Here is a 22,712-nt window from a genome sequence, read left to right as displayed (position 1 = left end):
GTGATGACCTGGCGACTTGTCCAGGGTGTACCCCGCTTTTCGCCCGTAGTCAGCTGGGATAGGCTCCAGCTTGCCTGCGACCCTGTAGAACAGGATAAAGTGGCTAGAGGAGATGAGATGAGATGGATTCCACAAGATGATAAACACTTCTTTGAGATTTTGGTTCATGCTTTCATGATTGCATCACACAATTCCTGCAGATTTTTGGGTGGCATGTTGGTTTAGTGGTTAGCACTGTCGCCTCACAGCAAGAAGGTCCGGGTTCGAGCCCCGTGGCCGGCGAGGGCCTTTCTGTGCGGAGTTTGCATGTTCTCCCCGTGTCCGCGTGGGTTTCCTCCGGGTGCTCCGGTTTCCCCCACAGTCCAAAGACATGCAGGTTAGGTTAACTGGTGACTCTAAATTGACCGTAGATGTGAATGTGAGTGTGAATGGTTGTCTGTGTCTATGTGTCAGCCCTGTGATGACCTGGCGACTTGTCCAGGGTGTACCCCGCCTTTCACCTGTAGTCAGCTGGGATAGGCTCCAGCTTGCCTGCGACCCTGTAGAACAGGATAAAGCGGCTACAGATAATGAGATGAGATGAATGAATTCCTGCAGATTTTTGGGCGGCATGTTGGTTTAGTGGTTAGCACTGTTGCCTCACAGCAAGAAGGTTCTGGGTTCAAGCCCAGCAGCCAATAGGGGCCTTTCTGTGTGGAGTTTGCATGTTCTCCCCGTGTCAGCACGGGCTTCCTCCTGGTGCTCCGGTTTCCCATACAGTCCAAAGACATGCAGTTAGGTTAACATGGGGCAGCCACGGCCTGAGGTTGGGCTGAAGTGCCCTTGAGCAAGGTACCAAACCCCCAACTGCTCCCTGGGTGCTTGTAGCATAGCTGCTCACTTCTCTGGGTATGTGTGTGTGCTCATTGCTAACGTATGTGTTCACTGCTTCAGTTGGGTTAAATGCAAAGGTTAAATTTCACTGTGTGCTTAAGTCTGTGTTTGAGTGTATGTGTAATTTTAAAAAAAAAGGCTTCTTGGCTTCTTCTTGGGGTTTTCAGGTGCACTTTCATGTCGAGAATCTCCCATTCAGGTTGGGTCCATGGATTCATGCTGTTGGCACCAAATTCTGAGCCTACCATCTGTGTGTCTCGGAAATAAATGAGATCCATCAGACCAAGCTACGTTTTTCCAGTCTTCACCTGTACAGTTCTGGTGAGTCTGTTCCCACTGCAGCCTCAGCTTTCTGTTCTTGGCTGATAGAAGTGAAACCCAACATGATGATCTACTGTTGTCGCACAGCCGACTCAAGGTTCGACATGTTGCCCATTTCTGAGATGCTTTTCTGCTCATGACAGTTGTACAGAGTAGTTATGAGTTCCTGTAGGCTTCCTGTCAGCTCGAACCAGTCTTGCCATTCTCTTTTGAACTCTCTCATCAACAAGGCGGTTCCATCTGAAGAATTGTTTTTTTCTGTATTGCACCATTCTGTGTAAACTCTAGAGATAGTTGTGTGTGAAAATCCCAGGAGATCAGCTGTTTTAAAAATACTCAAACCAGCCTGTCTGGCACCAACAATAATGCCATGGTCAAAATCACTGAGATCAGATTTTTTTTTCCCATTCTGATGGTTGATGTGAACATTACCCAAAGCTGCTGACCTGTAACTGCATGATTTTATGCATTGCACTGCTACCACACAATTTGCTGTTTAGATAATTGCATGAATGAATGGATGTACAGGTGTTCCATAAAGTGCTTAGTGAGTGAGTGTACGTTAACATCGAATTGTAGTACAGAAGCTCAGCTCCATTTGTTATTCACATAAACGAAAAGAATTTTAACCTCTGCCTGCATCATTCTGTGCAGTACTTACACCAGAGCCCTGATGAATAGATTAAGCAGGTGGCAGTCTTGTTAGACTACATATGGCTTACTGATTTAATGAAGATATTTTTTCCTCCTACTCTTTTGCATTTAGAGAGAGGTTATTCCGTCGTCCCCGGATGCCCACACTCTGTGATCACAGGTCTGTGAAGTGGAGTGACAGTGTAGAGCAGTGGCCGTGATCAGGAGCGGAGTTCTTCCTGCAGGGTTGTGTGGACAGGAGGAGCCTCCGCTGGCCTTCAGAGCTGGAAAGTATGTGTACTGTGGCCACTGGCCCACCTCCCAGCCTGGGAACGGAAGCCGGGAGTCGCCAGGGAAAACAACTAGACAATCAGGTAGGAGAGAGAGAGGGAGAGGGAAAGAACAGCACAAGAGAGAGAACATAGGCAGGGAAAGTTAAGCTCTTTCTCAAGTGTAGTTGTGGTTTTGAAACAATTTTCACTGGATATTTTAGTTCTTACTGTATAGTAATCAGGAGTGTGTGTGTGTGTGTGTGTGTGTGTGTGTGTGTGTGTGTGTGTGTGTGTGTGTGTGTGTAAAAAGTGACAGTAGCCAGCAGGGAATACCGTGGGTTCAAGCCTGGTAAACTAGAGCAATCTGTGAAGAGGAAGAAAAGGGTTCGTGTCCAAGGGGTTGTGATCCTGCTGTCCAGCACGTACAGGACATCATGCTTGAGTGGGGGTCTCTCTCACTTTCTCTCACTCTCACTCGCATTTACTCTCTCTCTCTCTCTCTCTCTCTCTCTCTCTCTCTCTCTCATTCTCACTCATGTTTACTCTCCCACTTTCTCTCGCTCTCACTCGTTTTTACTCTCTCCCTTTCTCTGTCTGAGTTGAAGGATGAATACCTCAGGACTGAATGGAAATGATGAATGATGAATGGTGTAGTAAGGTAGTAGTGAATGAAAGGATTGTGGGAATGCAGGGAATGAATGAAAGGCTGGAAATAATAAATGGTTGTAAAGGCAAAATGGGGCTGTATTCAAACACAGGAAAAATATCTGAATGATTTTAACACAAGAGTGTTTGAGTACAAGAAATAATTACTGGCAATGTATTACTAGCTTGGGAACATGGTGTTGCTGCTAAATTTAGAACACATTCAGCACAGCACATTAAGCGTAAAGTATTACGTGCATGGATGATTATACATATGATTGTCGATTTGATTTATTAATTCTGGTACTTGCACTTGCTAGTCCCGTTTATCATTTAGTGCATGATTCGGTTGTACTCCATTTTGCACTGTTTTCAGTGGGCAAATTATTTTTCCTGGAATATTATCTACTAGTGCATCTCAAAAAATTAGAATACCATGAAAAAGTTCCTTTTTTTCATAATTTAATTCAAAAAGGTAAACTTTCATATACTCTATATTCATTACATGTAAAGTGAAATATTGAAAGCCTTTTTTGTTTTAATTTTGATGATTATGGCTTATAGCTCATGAAAATCAGAAATCCAGTATCTCAAATTATTAGAATATTCTCTAAGATCAATCAAAAAAAGGATTTACAATACAGAAATGTCCAACTTCTGAAAAGTATATTCATTTATAAACTCAGTACTTGGTTGGGGCTCCTTTACTATGAATTACTGTATCAATGCGGTGTGGCATGGAGGTGATCAGTCTGTGGCACTGCTGAGGTGTTACTGAAGCCCAGGTTGCTTTGATAGTGGCCTTCAGTGTATCTGTATTTTTGGGTCGGGTGTTTCTCATCTTCCTCTTGACAATACCCCATAGATTCTCTATGGGGTTCAGGTCAGGCAAGTTGGCTGGCCAATCAAACACAGTAATATCATAGTCAGCAAACCATTTAGTAGTAGTTTGGGCACTGTGGGTAGGTGCTAAGTCCTGCTGGAAAAGGAAATGAGCATCTCCAAAAAGCTCGTCAGCAGATGGAAGCATGAAGTGCTCTAAAATCTCCTGGTAGATGGCTGTGTTGACTTTGGACTTGATAAAATACAGTGGACCAACACCAGCAGATGACATGGCACCCCAAATCATCACAGACTGTGGAAACTTCACACTGGGCTTCAAACACCTTGGATTCTGTGCCTCTCCACTCTTCCTCCAGACTCTAGAACCGTGATTTCCAAATTAAATGCAAAATGTACTTTCATCTGAAAAGAGGACTTTGGACCACTGAGCAACAGTCCATTTCTTTCTCTCCTTAGCCCAGATAAGACACTTCTGACATTGTCTCTGGCTCATGAGTAGCTTGATATTAGGAATGCGAAAGTTGTAGCCCCTTTCTTGAAGATGTCTGTTCGTGATGGGTCTTGATACACTGACACCAGCCTCAGTCCACTCCTTGTGAAGCTCTCCCAAGTTCTTGAATCAACTTTTCTTGACAATCCTCTCAAGACTACGGCCATCCCTGTTGCTTGTGCACCTTTTCCAGCCACCCTTTTCAGCAGTGACCTTTTGTGGCTTACCCTCCTTGTGGAGGGCATCAGTGATCATCTTCTGGACAACAGTCAAGTCAGCAATCTTCTCCATGATTGTGGTTGTGTGTACTGAACTAGACCGAGAGATACACTGTGTTCATACTGTTTTACTCAAACTCGAAATGAAATATTCTAATATTTTGAGATGGGGTTTTTTTATGTTTTTGTACTGTATGCTATACTGATTAAAATTAAAATAGAAAAATGCTTGAAACATTTTAGTTTATGTGTAATGAGTCTATAATATATAACATTTTCACTTTCTTAAATAACTGATGGAAAATATTGAACTTTTTCACAATATTCTAATTTTTTGAGATGCACTAGTATATTATTATCTTTAGTGCAAGAAATAAGAATATTCATTCTAATAATATTTCGAATAACAGTCAGTCCCAAGTAAGTATTGTCTGAATTTGGTCCAGTGTCTCCCTGTTGCCGTCCTATACACTGCTCTATACACAGCTACGCCAGTGAATGAGTGAGTGAGAGAATGATTTCAGACACACGGCGCAATAAGAGACAGATAACATGAATCTGTTAATAAGAAAATAAGATAATAGAATCTACCTAGTTTTAAAAATCATTTATCATAAAAAAACCACTCCATTTGTAAACATATTAAATGTGTAATTACAGGAAATTGTTTAAGTTAAGTGCGTTGATCAATTGCTGTGGAATAAATGACAGTGGTGTTTGTTGATGATGAGTAAAGAGGATGTTCTGGCAGATAGAGCGAACGTTGCGGCGGTTTTGGCGAGGCAGCGGAGAAGAGAAAGAGTGAAAAAGAGGGTTGTAGAGATAAATGTCGTTATTGTATGATTATGTGCAGTCTAGTGCAACAGAAATTATCAAGCACGGCACATATTAAAAATGCTCCACAGTAGAAGGGTTCAAAAAATAGTTTGGCCAAAATAAGCTTGTCGTTTATTTGCTGTACTTGACAAGTTATAACAGCACAGCACGTTTTCATCAAACTTGTGTCTTCAGACTTCAGCTATGCTGCCGTATCCTTTGTACTTCCAAATGGCAATGATCATGGAACAAGCACAAAATAAGCCATAAGATGACAGTATTGTATATCCTTCTTATAAGAACATGAGAAGAATTCTTGGTATCACCATGCAGTAACCTGCTAGTGAGCAGCATAATTATTAGAATTCAAACCAATTCTATTTTATTTGTGTACAGCTTTTAACAATGGCCATGTCACAAAGCAGCTTTATGGAAATATCAAAAATCTGGATATGAATTTGAATTATTTAAATATGTCCCTAATGAGCAAGCCTGAGGCAACAGTGGCAAGGAAAAATTCCCTGAGACGACATGAGAAAGAAAACTTGAGAGGAACCAGACTCAAAAGGGAACCCAACCTCATCTGGGTTACACCAGATAGTCTCATCTCATTATCTCTAGCCGCTTTATCCTTCTACAGGGTCGCAGGCAAGCTGGAGCCTGTCCCAGCTGACTACGGGCGAAAGGCGGGGTACACCCTGGACAAGTCGCCAGGTCATCACAGGGCTGACACATAGACACAGACAACCATTCACACTCACATTCACACCTACGCTCAATTTAGAGTCACCAGTTAACCTAACCTGCATGTCTTTGGACTGTGGGGGAAACCGGAGCACCCGGAGGAAACCCACGCGGACACGGGGAGAACATGCAAACTCCGCACAGAAAGGCCCTCGCCGGCCCCGGGGCTCGAACCCGGACCTTCTTGCTGTGAGGCGACAGCGCTAACCACTACACCACCGTGCCGCCCACACCAGATAGTGCGAATGTTAATAACTTGCTTCTATAGCCGTGTGCTTTATTGTCAAAATGTCCAATTGTGTAACCAGGAAATCCATTATATTTTTAACATGACGTCTATTTAGATGAAGTTATTAATTGTTCACTGATGGAGACTTGAGTGCAAAACTGTTTGTGGTAACTGCAGTCCTGAAGCTATCACAGCAAAACTGTTTGTAACAACTGAAACCCAAAATTACAGCAAAGTCAAAAAGGACAGGGTTAGAGATATATAATCAAGAAGTGTGTTTGGAGATTCTGCTACAATCTGCAATTTGATCTGTTTAATCAAGTCCATAATTTCTTTGTTAAAAAAAAAAACAGCTGTGCAACTCAGTGCAGTGACATTTTCATAATGGCATATAATCGGATTTGTTGATTTATTTTTCATTAATATTTTCACCGGACAAACAACTGACTTACGGCAGGGCGGCACGGTGGTGTAGTGGTTAGCACTGTTGTCTCACAGTAAGAAGGTTCTGGGTTCAGCGGGGGCCTTTCTGTGTGGCGTTTGCATGTTCTCCCCGTGTCTGCATGGGTTTCCTCCGGGTGCTCCGGTTTCCCCCACAGTCCAAAGACATGCAGTTAGCCTAATTGGCTACTCTAAATTGCCCATAGGTGTGAACGTGTTTGTATGAATGGTTGTTTCCCAAGCCCAGAAATATGAGTTATTGCGGTAGGAAGGGCATCTGGTGTAAAACTATGCTCCAATTAATATGACATGGAACATGGACCCCGACCTGGCAGCAGTGCTGGACAAGGAAGAAGAAGAACAAGAGGAAGAAACAACTGACTTACGGCAAATGTGTTTTCTGTTATCCTGTGTGCATCTGCGGGTGTTTAATCATGTGGTAACACTCCAGATCAATTTTAAGATGTTTTTATATCAGCTCATTCCTTGTCTCTATGTTGCCAGTAGATTTGGTGAATGTGGTATTTAATTAGTTTTGTTAGGCGTTTTACTGAAGCTATTAATTATATGAAGTTCAATGTCAGTTTAAATGTCTGATTCGCGTTTACTAGCCAAAACCGAGTCGTTTCAGTCAGTTTATTTTGGACTGGAATGACATAAAAACTCCGCAGTTATATCTACAAGTAATATAACAGGACATTTAACGTTCTGTCCTGAGATGGCATTGCATTTGCGTTAAGTGTTAGTCTTGGCAGGCGGTAACGCAAATGCAATTTTGGACCAGCATATTACACTTGCGCCTGCATTAAAATGGAGGCCACAGTACTATTGGTTATCTCAGAAACTGTATTCCAAGTCAAAAAATTCTGATCAAACCTATTTAGATGGTTGAACAGACTGCAGTATTACAAAAGCAAATACATGAGTTTCTTAGTTTCAGTCTGCAGCATCTACGACCCCACATTTAAGATCCAGGTGTGTTTCATGTCCGTCTGTAGCCCATAAATAATCTACAAATCAGCTGTATGCTTTCCAGTGAGAGGCTTTCACATGGGTCTCCAGCTGTCTCTCTGAGGAAAGTCTATCCTTACAGCTACGTTAAAATTCTGAAGTTCTCTCACTTCTCAGGCAAATGTGTTGCTGGAGAACACGATTGTGGGGCAGGCTGCAGGACTGTCCCATGCAGCTGTAGGGAATTCACTGCCGCTCAGATCTAATGAGCAAAGAAAATGTGTCAGCTGAGAGAGAGAGAGAGATTTCATTACTTGCCGTGTGTTGTTTGGACTTTTCCTTTGCAGCAAGGTGCTTTATTCACACTTGTCTTTCATACCAGCTGAGCTTCGAGCCTGTTTTCAAAGCAGTACTAGAGTAACACAGTGTGTCCTACAGGAACCGTGAACTATAAGACCACAGAGACACCAAATGACAGCTTTAGGTTTTAGTACTAAATGGACTATGGTGAGCTGAATAAACCAGCATCTGATTTATGAGTTCAAACATCTGTAAGAATTAAAAACACAGTTTCTCTGGCTTTTAATGTCTGATCCAGCCAGAGGAACTGTGTTTTTCATTATCATTTTTTAACAGCATGATGGAAATAAACATTATGATCAACTAGTGGTTGTTACAAATCAAATACAAGTTGTTGTTTAATAACTAAATAAAAAGATTTAGTTATTAAAGTCATAAGCACAATTGAATTGGTTTAAAATTCTGCCAGTCACACAAACATGTTTCTTAAAGGAAGTAGTTAGTTTCCTAAGTGACTTAAATAAATAAATGTCAACTTGAATTTTAACTGTAATTTTCATAGAACGAGGAAAAGTGATCAAATGATCGAAACATTTTCAAGTAAGTGGTTTGGGTTTCTGTTTGTGGAAAGTTCAGAAATTAAAACCTCTAATGGCCCTAATAAATACAGTGGTGCTTGAAAGTTTGTGAACCCTTTAGAATTTTCTATATTTCTGCATAAATATGACCAAAAACATCATCAGATTTTCACACAAGTCCTAAAAATAGATAAAGAGAACCCAGTTAAACAAATGAGACAAAAAATATGATACTTGCTCATTTATTTATTGAGGAAAATGATCCAATATTGTATATCTGTGAGTGGCAAAAGTATGTGAACCTCTAGGATTAGCAGTTAATTTGAAGGTGAAATTAGAGTCAATCAATGGGATGACAGTCAGGTGTGAGTGGGCACCCTGTTTTATTTAAAGAACAGGGATCTATCAAAGTCTGATCTTCACAACACATGTTTGTGGAAGTGTATCATGGCACGAACAAAGGAGATTTCTGAGGACCTCAGAAAAAGCGTTGTTGATGCTCATCAGGCTGGAAAAGGTTACAAAACCATCTCTAAAGAGTTTGGACTCCACCAATCCACAGTCAGACAGATTGCGTACAAATGGAGGAAATTCAAGACCATAGTTACCCTCCCCAGGAGTGGTCGACCAACAATGATCACTCCAAGAGCAAGGCGTGTAATAGTTGGCGAAGTCACAAAGGACCCCAGAGTAACTTCTAAGCAACTGAAGGCTTCTCTCACATTGGCTAATGTTAATGTTCATGAGTCCACCATCAGGAGAACACTGAACAACAATGGTGTGCATGGCAGGGTTGCAAGGAGAAAGCCACTGCTCTCCAAAAAGAACATTGCTGCTCGTCTGCAGTTTGCTAAAGATCATGTGGACAGAAGGCTATTGGAAAAATATTTTGTGGATGGATGAGACCAAAATAGAACTTTTTGATTTAAATGAGAAGCGTTATGTTTGGAGAAAGGAAAACACTGCATTCCAGCATAAGAACCTTATCCCATCTGTGAAACATGGTGGTGGTAGTATCATGGTTTGGGCCTGTTTTGCTGCTTTTGGACCAGAACAGCTTGCCATCATTGATGGAACAATGAATTCTGAATTATACCAACGAATTCTAAAGGAAAATGTCAGGAAATCCGTCCATGAACTGAATCTCAAGAGAAGGTGGGTCATGTAGCAAGACAACGACCCTAAGCACACAAGTGGTTCTACTAAAGAATGGTTAAAGAAGAATAAAGTGAATGTTTTGGAATGGCCAAGTCAAAGTCCTGACCTTAATCCAATTGAAATGTTGTGGAAGGACCTGAAGCGAGCAGTTCATGTGAGGAAACCCACCAACATCCCAGAGTTGAAGCTGTTCTGTATGGAGGAATGAGCTAAAATTCCTCCAAGCCGGTGTGCAGGACTGATCAACAGTTACCAGAAACGTTTAGTTGCAGTTATTGCTGCACAAGGGGGTCACACCAGATACTGAAAGCAAAGGTTCACATACTTTTGCCACTCAGAGATATGTAATATTGGATCATTTTCCTCAATAAATAAATGGCCAAGTATAATACTTTTGTCCCATTTGTTTAACTGGGTTCTCTTTATCTACTTTTAGGACTTGTGTGAAAATCTGATGATGTTTTAGGTCATATTTATGCAGAAATATAGAAAATTCTAAAGGGTTCACAAACTTTCAAGCACCACTGTAAATCTGATGGTATGTATGTCTAATATACCTAATATTTGAACAGTTGGATTATGTTAATATATTAAATCTGTGCTGCATTTGTAACAGAGTCCATGGAAATGATTCTACACTGGAAGGGACTTTCTTTATTGCTAAAGGCATTTGAAATTAATATGTGTGATTTTTGTGTGTCAGCTAGTGGATGAGGCACTCAGGAGGGTAGACAAGTGCTGTGTGTGTGTGTGTGTGTGTGTGTGTGTGTGTGTGTGTGTGTGTGTGTGTGTGTGTGTGTGGTTGTACGTGCCTCAGTGACTGTTCATCGTCTCAGAGGGATTGAACTGGTTAAAGCAGAGATGAAAGTGAGGGACAGTAAGAGAGAAGGGGAGCAAGCCGAGAGCGTTTCTAGGGGATGTCCCTAGAGTGGACGTGACATCCTCAGCTGGGCTGTAACATTACTGCTCTGCTGACAGGAAGTGAGGGAGGTATTGGGCAGAGGGGGCTGTTGGAGTGGTGGAGGGAGGGGTGGTGACATCAGAGTACTGTCTGGGACACACAGCTGGGTAAACCAGCGAACTGAGACCACAGAATGTGTGCGAGTGTGTTATTAGAATTCGTTTTGTGTTCGAATATTAATTACATTAATGAATCTTGACTGCATCTACAAGCCTAAAATTATATACTGCTACAGAAATCTTATTTTAAACATGAAATACATACTGTACTTCAAATTGGTTATTACAACCCCAAATCAGAAAAAAAGTTGGGATGGTATGGAAAATACAAATAAAAAAGAAATCAGTGATTTCTAAATTTACTTTGACTTGTATTTCATTGCAGGCAGAATGAAACCAAGATATTTCATGTTTTGTCTGGTCAACTTCACCTTATTTGTTCATATTCATCCATTCCTGTGTTTCAGGTCTGCAACATCTCATCTCATCTCATTATCTCTCACCGCTTTATCCTGTCCTACAGGGTCGCAGGGAAGCTGGAGCCTATCCCAGCTGACTACGGGCGAAAGGCGGGGTACACCCTGGACAAGTCGCCAGGTCATCACAGGGCTGACACATAGACACAGACAACCATTCACACTCACATTCACACCTACGCTCAATTTAGAGCCACCAGTTAACCTAACCTGCATGTCTTTGGACTGTGGGGGAAACCGGAGCACCCGGAGGAAACCCACGCGGACACGGGGAGAACATGCAAACTCCGCACAGAAAGGCCCTCGCCAGCCACGGGGCTCGAACCCAGGACCTTCTTGCTGTGAGGCGACAGCGCTAACCACTACACCACCATGCCGCCCGGTCTGCAACATATTCCAAAAAAAGTTGCGACAGGGTAAATTAGTGCGAGTAGTGAGGTAAAACAATTAAATAATGATGTGATTTGAAACAGGTGATATCAACAGGTGATTGTAATCATGATTTGCTACAAAATCAGTATCCAGGAAAGGCCTAGTCTTTGAGGAGCAAAGATGGGCTGAGGATCAGCAGTTTGTCAACATCTGTATGAGAAAAAAATTATTGAAATGTTTAAATGTTCCTCAAAGAAAGATATGAAGGGATTTGGATATATCACCCTCTACAGTCCATAATATCCTTAAACAATTCAAGGAATCTGGAGGAATTTTTGGTGTGTAAAGGGCAAGGGCTCAAGCCTAAGCTGAACACCCATGCTCTCCGATTCCTCAGATGGCTCTGCATCAAGAACCGTCATTGATCTCTAGCTGATATAACCACACGGGCTCAGGATTACTTTGGCAAACCTTTGTTAATCACTACAATACAGAGTTAAAACTTTATGGTGAGAAGCTTTACAGTTAAAACTTTACAGTGAAAAAAGGAAGCCTTATCTTAACTGTGTCCAGAAGCGCTGTCGACTTCTCTGGGCTCAGAGGCATCTGGGATGGCCCATCACACAGTGGAAATGTGCATTGTGGTCAGACAAGTCAGTATTTCAGATATTTTGGGGAAGAAATAGATGCTATGTGGTCCATAACAAAGATGAAAAGGACCATCCAGACTGTTACCAGCAACAAGTCCAAAAGCCAGGGTCTGTCATGGTACGGGGTTGTGTCAATGCCCTTTAGCAAAGGTAACTTACACTTCTGTGATGGCAGCATTAATGCAGAAAAGTACATTGAGATTTTGGAGCAACATATGATGCCTTCAAGACGACATATTTTCCAGGGATATTTCAACAAGACAATGCAAAACCACATTCTGCACACATTACAAAGGCATGGCTGTGGAAGAAGAGGGTGTTTGTCCCCTCTGTCCCCAATAGAGAATGTGTGGTGAATTTTGAAATGAAAAATATGACAGCGACGATCCTGTACTGTTACACACCTCAAGACCTGTTTGCAGGAAGAATGGTACAAAATACCACCTGAAACACTTCATCACTCAACGTCTTCAGTCCCTAAACATCTTTTAAGTGTTGTGAGAAGGAATGGCAACATTATAAAATGGTAAATGCTTTACCGTCCCAACTTTTTTAAAAATGTGTTGCAAGAATCAAAATTGAAATGTGTTTATTTTTTTAAAAATCCATAAGTTCATGAGGCAAAACATTAACTAATGTGCCGTTGTATTGTTTTGAGTGCAATGCACGTCAAATTTTATTTACAAATGATTGTTTTCAGTTGTAATTTCAATTTCAACATACTGTCCCAACTTTTTCTGATTTGGGTTTGCATTTATTCCTCCACTGTAATGTTTTATGTTGTACGATTTTTTCATTGTCTAGGCTTCTTTGCATTTACATAAAAATTTGAGGATGAACATGGTGGATTTTAAATTGCCCCTAGGGGACAAATAAAGTGTTTGAATTTGAATTCGAATCAGTCTTTTTTTAAGCCCCTTCTCACATAAACACACTATCATAAATGGCACACTATACTGTATGTGCTCACTACATAAAGTGTACCATAATTTGACTGCAGACCTTACATAGTATACTGTAAGTCTAACAGAGCATAATTTGAGATCAAGCCTAAAAAAGGACCGACAATAAGTATCCATCCATTATCTGTAGCTGCTTATCCTGTTCTACAGGGTCGCAGGCAAGCTGGAGCCTATCCCAGCTGACTATGGGCGAGAGGCGGGGTACACCCTGGACAAGTCACCAGGTCATCGCAGGGCTGACAGCTATTATTTATTTGATTACATGTAATACCATATTTCTGACACTTTTTATTTTACATTCAATCATAAAATACATTAATAATATGAGGGGGAATACTGGGAAAAGTAGGAAAACAATTATATGCGTTTATTCTGTCCTCTTTTCCAATATCAAATAACTTTTAGTCAAGGGTTTAGGAAATGCATATTTCAGAAGACTTCTATTAGGGAACTATAAGTGTCGTGTGTGATCAGGGAAATTTGTTCTGACAGCCATATTTGAAATATAGACTCAGCTCTTCTATCTGTATCCAAACCACTTAGCCTCTGTCTGCCACTGTCTTAGACTCTCTCTCTCTCACACACACACACACACACACACACACACACACGTTTGCACAAAAAGGCTAGCAGTAGTGTAAGAAATGCTTTCCTGTCTTTGTGAGCAAATTTGTTTCTTAAATTTACAGTAATGCTTACACACATGGTTCCCTCTTTTCTCAATATGCTGGCCTCAGACCGTATCAACTTTACACACATGTACACGTGTAATCAATTGGACATGCAGGAAACCCTTCTCTCCCGCAGGAGTACCCTGAGACACATAAAAATGCATGATCTATTCCCACAAAACACAAACACATACAGAAATTCATACTTGCTGTCATTTTAAATATCACCCATAATATTATCCCAATCTCACTGCTGCCTCATATGTGTGTGTGAAATTCACTGTGAGGCAGAATATATGTATTCTGCAAAACCTGAGCTAACAATGTGAATGAAGATTACTCAGAACGTTCAGGCTTGATCAGATCAGACTATCTGACCTGATGTAGTAGGAGATAATGGCCTTGATATCATCAGACATCATCCTTTTGATACCTTAAAGGAATATTGCAGTGCTGGTTCACTTTAAACTCTATCTACTTACTGCATCTGTAGTATGTGTGCAATTTCTTGATGTTTTCCTGTACTGAGGAAATATTGGAAAACTGGTTCATTCCAAACGAAATACTCAGGACAGTCATCATTAGACATTTATTATACACTACTGTAAAGGCCAGGTGGCACAGTGGTTAGCGCTGTCACCTCACAGCAAGAAGGTTCTGGGTTCGAGCCCAGCAGTCGACGGGGGCCTTTCTGTGTGGAGTTTGCATGTTCTCCCCGTGTCTGCGTGGGTTTCCTCCGGGTGCTCCAGTTTCCCCAACAGTCCAAAGACATGCAGGTTAGGCTAATTGATGGCTCGAAACTGTCCATAGGTGTGTGTGTGTGTGTGTGTGTGTGTGAATGGTTGAAAGGAGAAAACCTCTATTATAATCCAGTAGAAGGCAACGGGAAACCACTACTGTAACGTTCCCTAGAGACTTTGATGGCTGAAGCTGTCAGAGCGGCCATGTCACTGTAGTGATATGCCAAAATGGATGAATGGACTATAAAGGTCTTAGAAGGAGACAAGTCTTATGCAGTCCTATGAAAGTCTTATGTAGTTTTATCCATCCGTCCAGCTCTAGACCAATACAGTAAAAAGTAATTGCGGTTACACTTTATTGAAGGCTTCATGGAAGGGGGGGTTGCACATCAGGTGAGTGACTGAATTATGTAGCTTTAGATCCTAATTTACAAACAAATCTGAGCTAAGAATGAATAAAAACGTTCCACAATCATACAATATTTTGCAGATTTTGTGCATTTTTTTATTTCCAGTTGTGCAGTAGATTTTATGAAGCCGTATTAGGGACAATGTGAGCGGCACGGTAGTTTATTGATTAGCACTGTCATCTCACAGCAAGAAGGTTCTGGGTTCAAGCCCAGTGGCCAACGGGGGCCTTTCTGTGTGGAGTTTTCATGTTCTCACTGTGTCTGTGTGGGTTTCCTCCAGGTGTTCTGGTTTCCCCCACAGTCCAAAAACATGCAGTTAGTCTAACTGGCTACCCTAACGTGCCCATAAGTGTAAATATGTGAGCGAGTGCGCTGAAAGGAACTAGCCACCCTACTGCTACAATTCTGGCCAAGTCAACCTGGTTCACCTCAAGCTCAGATCGGGTTCAGTAGTGATGACAAGTAGGACCAGTGGAGGTATAAAAATGAATCTGAAGAAAGGTTAATGTTCCATGAAAATGACTCATTTCCAAGGTTCCATCCATCTATCCATAACCACTGATCCTGTGCAGGGTCGTGGGCAAACTGGAGCCTATCCCAGTTGACTATGGGCGAGAGGTGGGGTACACCCTGGACAAGTTGCCAGATCATCACAGGGCTGACACATAGAGACACACAACCATTCACACTCACATTCACACCTACGGTCAATTTAGAGCCACCAATTAACCTAACCTGCATGTCTTTGGACTGTGGGGGAAACCGGAGCACCCGGAGGAAACCCACGCGGACACGAGGAGAACATGCAAACTCCACAGAGAAAGATCCCCATTGGCCACTGGGCTCAAACCCAGAACCTTCTTGCTGTGAGGCAACAGTGCTAACCACTACGCCACTGTGCCGCCCCATTTCCAAGGTTAAATCGTCAATTCACGAAAAAAAAAAAGCTCAGATATTATCTGAGACACCAATCACATGCTTCCCGGCTGCAGTGCATTCTGGGAAACAGTTGAAAATATCTTAGCTCTTTATTCTTTTATATTGAGGGATCAAGGAACAAAGACTGGAGTTCTTATAACTCTCAGCTCAGCCGTAGCATCTGTGGTGTGATGATACTGATCCTACCTTGCAAAGTGAAGCAATCTGGTTCCTTTGGGGGGAAAAAAATCACTATTATTCTGGGGGTATTTTTTCTTGTAAATTTGTGACTTTTTAATCTCAGAAATTCTAAGTTTTTTTTTCTTGGAATATTACCTGTTCTTCAATGGAAGTGATAACTCTCAAGGAATATCTGATGTTTTTGTGAAAAGTTACAGGTGTCAGATTGTCACAAATTTGCTTAAATTTAAACAATCATCAACAAAACATACAGAAGCATGAATATTGAATATTTAGGTTTTTTAATATTTCCTTTTGTTTGTTTAATTCCTGTTTATTTCCAGGCATCAATAATAATAATAATAATAATAATAATAATAATAATAATAATAATAATCAGGGACATAGCTAGGATTTTTCAAAAGAGGGGGGTGTCACACACTGACTGGCAGCCTGAGTTTGTAAATGAAAAAATACACTGAATACATTTGAGAAAATAACCCGGTCTTTGCATCATTCTTTCATCTCATGTTGCGAGCTGTTGAAATGTCGGACAATGATTAGGCCAAATCAGCCTATCGGTGAAATGTTGTTCAAAATTGCCGTTAAAATAAAGATGGTGAAAATGAGTACAATGCCTATGGATGGTGTAGAAAGGAGGACGTCTTGTATCTTCTAACGTGAAACATTTCCATAACATGGTCGTGTGAGATAGCTGCAGCAGCCTTTTGCAGGTACTTGACAAGCTATGGAACACTGCCGAGAGCAGTAGGTGCTTCATAATCTTCAAGATTATTTCATCTGGCAGATCAAGAAAGCCTGCATCGACCAAAAAGAATGGTTGAGCTTACTGACTGTAGTAATGTTTTGGGCTAATTCTATCAAACCAAACAACAGCAACCATAGCATAAGCAAACCAAGCTCACTCACCGGCAACTGCTGTTTGGACCGGTGTTTCTTGGTCTGCCGAAGGCGATGATGCATCTTGTTTTGAGTCTGTTTTATCATAAAAAATTGACTTAGTACTAGAATAGAACTATGAAAAATATGTAACAAAAAATAATTACCATTGCTAGTTTTAGGTAGCTTAGAAACTGGCTCTTCCATTATTGCTGTTTCTTCCATGTTTTCTTGATGATGTGTTCTAGAAACAGCACTAAAACTTAGCTTCGAAGCCATAAAATGCAACTTTGATGGAAAAAATATATAATAAATTGCTTACCTCTCTTCACGGACGGCACAGTGGTGTAGTGGTTAGTGCTGTCGCCTCACAGCAAGAAGGTCCGGGTTCGAGCCCCGTGGCCGATGAGGGCCTTTCTGTGTGGAGTTTGCATGTTCTCCCCATGTCCACGTGGGTTTGTTCCGGTTTCCCCCACAGTCCAAAGACATGCAGGTTAGGTTAACTGGTGACTCTAAATTGACCGTAGGTGTGAATGTGAGTGTGAATGGTTGTCTGTGTCTATGTGTCAGCCCTGTGATGACCTGGCGACTTGTCCAGGGTGTACCCCGCCTTTCGCCCGTAGTCAGCTGGGATAGGCTCCAGCTTGCCTGCGACCCTATAGAACAGGATAAAGCGGCTAGAGATAATGAGATGAGATAACCTCTCTTCACATCAAAAGACGGAGGAAAGTTTCACTTGTTTTGACATGGTGAATTATTTACACAACAGGAAATACTTGTAATTCGCAACTAAAAAGACTGCAGCTATACTGGCAGCTTGGCCATGCTTTCTAGTGTGATTGTGTTGCGCTTGTGTAGAACTAGGTTTTCACACCAAAACCACAGGAAGTCCATAAAAGGTTATAGAAACCCTAATGAGGCTGAGGTGACAATCTAGTTTAAAAAAAAAATGTTAGAAAAATTACAGTGGGTGCTTTTCTAATATTCTTATGCGGCTATTGAAAAAATGTATGGTCCAACAAGGGGGGGGGTCACGGGCACCCCAAGACCCCCCAGCTACGCCCCGATAATAATAATAATAATAATAATAATAAACAGTATTTCAATGTGGTGTCAGACTTCCGGACCCCACTGTATGCACCAGTGGTGACACAGTTCGATGCTGTAACTACAGCTCACACGTCAGAATTCCACCACCTGCTGCACTACACACATCAGCCAAGATGTGATCTGCCTGATGTTAAACAGTTATTACTAGACAGATTAATTAGCATGCACAGATGACAGATGCAACTGAACAAAGGAGACGATTATGCACTATGATTACACAGTTGTCCCCTCCCCAGAAATTCATATACTCATTTTTTAACTTAGTCCGTATTACTGCATTTGACTAGCTAATTAGCTTTCTGTAAGTTATTACCAACCCAGTCTCACAGAAAAAGTATGTTCACATGCAGCACCTTCTAAACATTGAATATCAAAATAAGTTCTGGCACAAGCATACGTTGCAATGTATCAAACTTTCACTCAAATGTTCTCTATGGTACCACTATGGTATTTGAATAAGACATATGATTAGACTGCATGAGCTCATGAAAGGTCTCAATTCTCCTTTTTTCTGCAAACACAATCAGGAACATGGTAACACTGGAACACGGTATGGTAACATGGGCTTTTTCAAAACATGGAAAGTCTCTGTATTTTCAGTTGCCTAAAGAATTTACAGCCTAAAAACTATCCGCGTTTTGAAAATACCCACACTACCATACCACTTTACCACATGACTTACAAGCCAGATTGTTTTTGCAGAGAAGTAGTTTCATGAGCCTAGTAAGTATAATCATATGTTGTTACAAGCACAAACTTTAAACATGAAATGGGCAACAATCAAGAAGTTGAAAAAAAGAAGTAAAATATTAATTACATATCGATCTTATTCAAATACCATAGTGGTAGAGGTTAGCTTGGTTAAAATACAATATGTTATTGCACAACATGGCATACAGAGCATTCAAATAAAAGTTTGATACGTTACTGTGGAAAGTATGATTGTACCAGAATTTTGATATTCAACAGACAGAAGGTGTTGCAGATAAGTTGCATGCAAATGTTTTTTGTGAGACTGGGTTGGTTATTACATTATTTTTGCAATTACATATTAGCCTAGTTAGTTAGGTTTCCAGGCAACCAAAACACGGGACTGGGTAGCACACTGGAGTTTCCACTTGGCCGATGGGTTAATGAATTCATTATTTATCCTCCCCAATATGTGTTTCTTATGTACATGTAGTGACTGTAGGCAGCAGTGATGCAGTGGTTAGCAGTGTCACCTTAAAGCAAGCAGGTTCTAGGTTCAAACCTGCCAGTCAACCAGGGTGGAGTCCGCATGTTCTCTTTGTACCTGCTTGGGTTTCCTCCCAGAGTCCAAAGATATGTGGATTAGGTTAACCTCTTCTTCTTCTTCTTTTGGCTGCTCCCGATTAGGGGTCGCCACAGCGGATCTTTCGTCTCCATTGCTCCCTGTCTTCCGCATCCTTCTCTACCACACCTGCCACTTTCATGTCCTCTCTCACCACATCCATGTATCTCCTCTTTGGCCTTCCTCGTTTTCATTTGCCTGGCAGCTCCATCCTCAACATTCTGCTTCCATCATGCTCTGCATCTCCTCTCAGGATGTGCCCATACCATCTCAGTCTCATCTCTCTTAGCTTAATTCCCAAGCTCTCCACATGTGCTGTCCCTCTGATGTGCTTGTTCCTTATCCTGTCCAACCTCGTCACTCCCATCGCAAACCTTAACATCCTCAACTCTGCCACCTCCAACTTTGTCTCCTGTCTCTTCGTTAAGGGTACGGTCTCCAATCCATACATCACAGCTGGTCTCACTACTGTCTTATACATCTTACCTTTCACTTTTGCTGGGACTTTCCTATCACAAATGACTCCCAAAATCCTTCTCCAACTGCTCCACCCTGCCTGCACTCTCTTTCTCACCTCACTATCACAGCCCCCATTTTCCTGCACAGTTGACCCCAGGTACTTGAATTCACCAACTTTCTTTACGTCTACTCCTTGCATCTTCACTACACTCTCATACCCATTCTCACTGATGCACATGTATTCTATTTTGCTACTGCTCACCTTCATTCCTTTTTGTTCCAATGCATACCTCCATCTCTCCAAACCCAACTCAACCTCCTTTTTACTTTCACCACATATCACAATATCATCCACAGACATCATGTTCCATGGTGACTCTTGCCTCACTTCGTCTGTCAAGCTATCCATCACTATGGCAAACAAGAAAGGACTCAAAGCAGATCCTTGATGGAGTCCCACCTTCACCTTGAACCATTCAGTTGTTCCAACTGCACACCTCACTGTTGTTTCACTACAGCAGAAGGTATGTAGCCAGGTTAACTGGCTACACAAATTGTCTATAGGTGTAAATGTGAGCATGAATGGTTGTCTGTCTCTTTCTGTGAGAGCCATGATAGATTGGTGACATGTCCAGGATATACCCCACCATTCTCCCAATGCCAGCAGGGATTGAATGACTGGGTTGGTTATTACATTATGTTAGTTATTGCATTTTAACCTAGTCAGTTAGGTTTCTGGGCAACCAAAACACGGGACTGGGCAGCACACTGGAACTTCCACATAGCTGATGGATTAATGAATTTGTCTTTTGTCCTTCCTGATACATGATCATGTCGTGACTGTCCCAACTAGTGCCCTTCCATCCATCCACCATTTTGGCATATCACTACAATGACATGGCCACTGTGACAGCTTCAGCCATCAAAGTGTCTAGGGAACATTACAGTAGTGGTTCCCCGTCGCCTTCTACTGGGTTATTATAGAGGTTTTCTCCTCTCAGTCATTCACACCTATGGACAATTTAGAGCCACCAATTAGCCTAACCTGCATGTCTTTGGACTGTGGGGGAAACTGGAGCACCCGGATGAAACCCACACAGACACGGGGAGAACATGCAAACTCCACACAGAAAGGCCCCCGTCGACCGCTGGGCTCAAACCCAGAACTTTCTGATACATGCTTTACAGATGAAGTAATATTTAGATGCTGTACAATATTACAGAAACTTCCTAACTGAAATTCTACAACCACAAATCAGAAAAAGTCAAGCCAGGATATTGAACTTGAAATTAAAACTGAAAACAATGATTTGTAAATAATCTTTGACCCCTATTGCACTCAAAACAATACAACGGCACATTATTTGGTATTTTACCTTATGAATTTTGTTGTTGTTGTTGTTGTTTTACATAAACACATTTTGGTTTTGATTCTTGTAACACAATCCAAAAAAGTTGGGACGGTAAAACATTTACCACTTTATAATGTTGCCATTCCTTCTCATAACACTTCAAAGAGGTTCAGGGACTGAAGACACCAAGCAATGAAGTATTTTAGGTGTTATTTTGTTCCATTCTTCCTGCCAACAGCTCTTAAGATGTGCAACAGTACAGGGTCAGCATTGTCATTTTTTCAGTTTCAAAATTCACCACACATTCTCTATTGGGGACAGAGGGGACAGGCACCCTCTTCTTCCACAGCCATGCCTTTGTAATGTGTGCAGAATGTGGTTTTGCTTTGTCTTGTTGAAATATCCCTGGAAAAGATGTTGTATTGAAGGCAGCATATGTTGCTCCAAATTATGGTGGCATGGTGGTGTAGTGGTTAGCACTGTCGCCTCACAGCAAGAAGGTTCTGGGTTCAAGCCCAAGCAGCCGACGGGGGCCTTTCTGTGTGGCGTTTCCATGTTCTCCTCGTGTCTGTGTGGGTTTCCTCCAGGTGCTCCGGTTTCCCCCACAGTTAAAAGACATGCAGTTAGGTTAACAAGGGGTGGCCTTGGGCTGAAGTGTCCTTGAGCAAGGCACCTAACCCCCAACTGCTCCTCAGGCACTGTAGCATAGCTGCCCACTGCTCTGGGTATGTGTGTATGTGCTCATTGCTCACTTGTGTGTGTGCATGCATGTGTTCACTGCTTCAGATGGGTTAAATGAAGAGGACACATTTCACTGTGCTTGAGTGTGCACGTGACAATAAATAAAGAAAATCTCGGTGTACTTTTCTGCATTAATGCTGCCATCACAGAAGTATAAGTTACCTTTCTTAACGGCACTGACACAACCCCATATCATGACAGACCCTGGCTTTTGGACTTGCTGCTGGTAACAGTCTGGATGGTCCTTTTATTCTTTGGTCCAGAGCACACAGCGTCCATTTCTTACAACAAAGACCTGGAATACTGATTCGTCTGACCACAATACACATTTCCACAGTGTGATGGTCCATCCCAGATGCTTCTGAGCCCAGAGAAGTCAACGGTGCTTCTGGACACAGTTAACATAAGGCTTCCTTTTTGCACCGTAAAGTTTTATCTGGCAGTTGTGGACATATCTCCATATTGTAGCACTTGATAAAGGTTTGCCAAAGTAATCCTGAGCCCATGTGGTTATATCAGCTGTAGATGAATGACGGTTCTTGATGCAGAGCCATCTGAGGGATCGGAGCTTATAGGTGTTCAGCTTAGGCTTGAGCCCTTGCCCTTTACACACTGAAAGTCCTCCAGATTCCTTGAATTATTTAATGATGATATGCATCATTAAGGGTGAAATATCCAAATCCCTTCCTATCTTTCTTTCAGGAACATTGTTTTTAAACATTTCAATAATTTTCTCATGCATTTGTTGACAAACTGAAGATCCTCGACACATCTTTGCTCTCAGAGACTAGGCCTTTCCTGGATACCGATTTTGTACCAAATCATGATTACAATCACCTGTTTCATATCACATCATTATTTAATTGTTTTACCTCATTACTAGCCCTAAATTGCCCCTGTCCCAACTTTTCTGGAATATGTTGCAGGTCGGGCGGCACGGTGGTGTAGTGGTTAGCGCTGTCGCCTCACAGCAAGAAGGTCCGGGTT

This window comes from Neoarius graeffei, chromosome 17 (assembly GCF_027579695.1).
Source record: "Neoarius graeffei isolate fNeoGra1 chromosome 17, fNeoGra1.pri, whole genome shotgun sequence".
In the NCBI taxonomy this organism is placed as follows: domain Eukaryota; kingdom Metazoa; phylum Chordata; class Actinopteri; order Siluriformes; family Ariidae; genus Neoarius; species Neoarius graeffei.
This window is presented reverse-complemented; position numbering follows the sequence as displayed.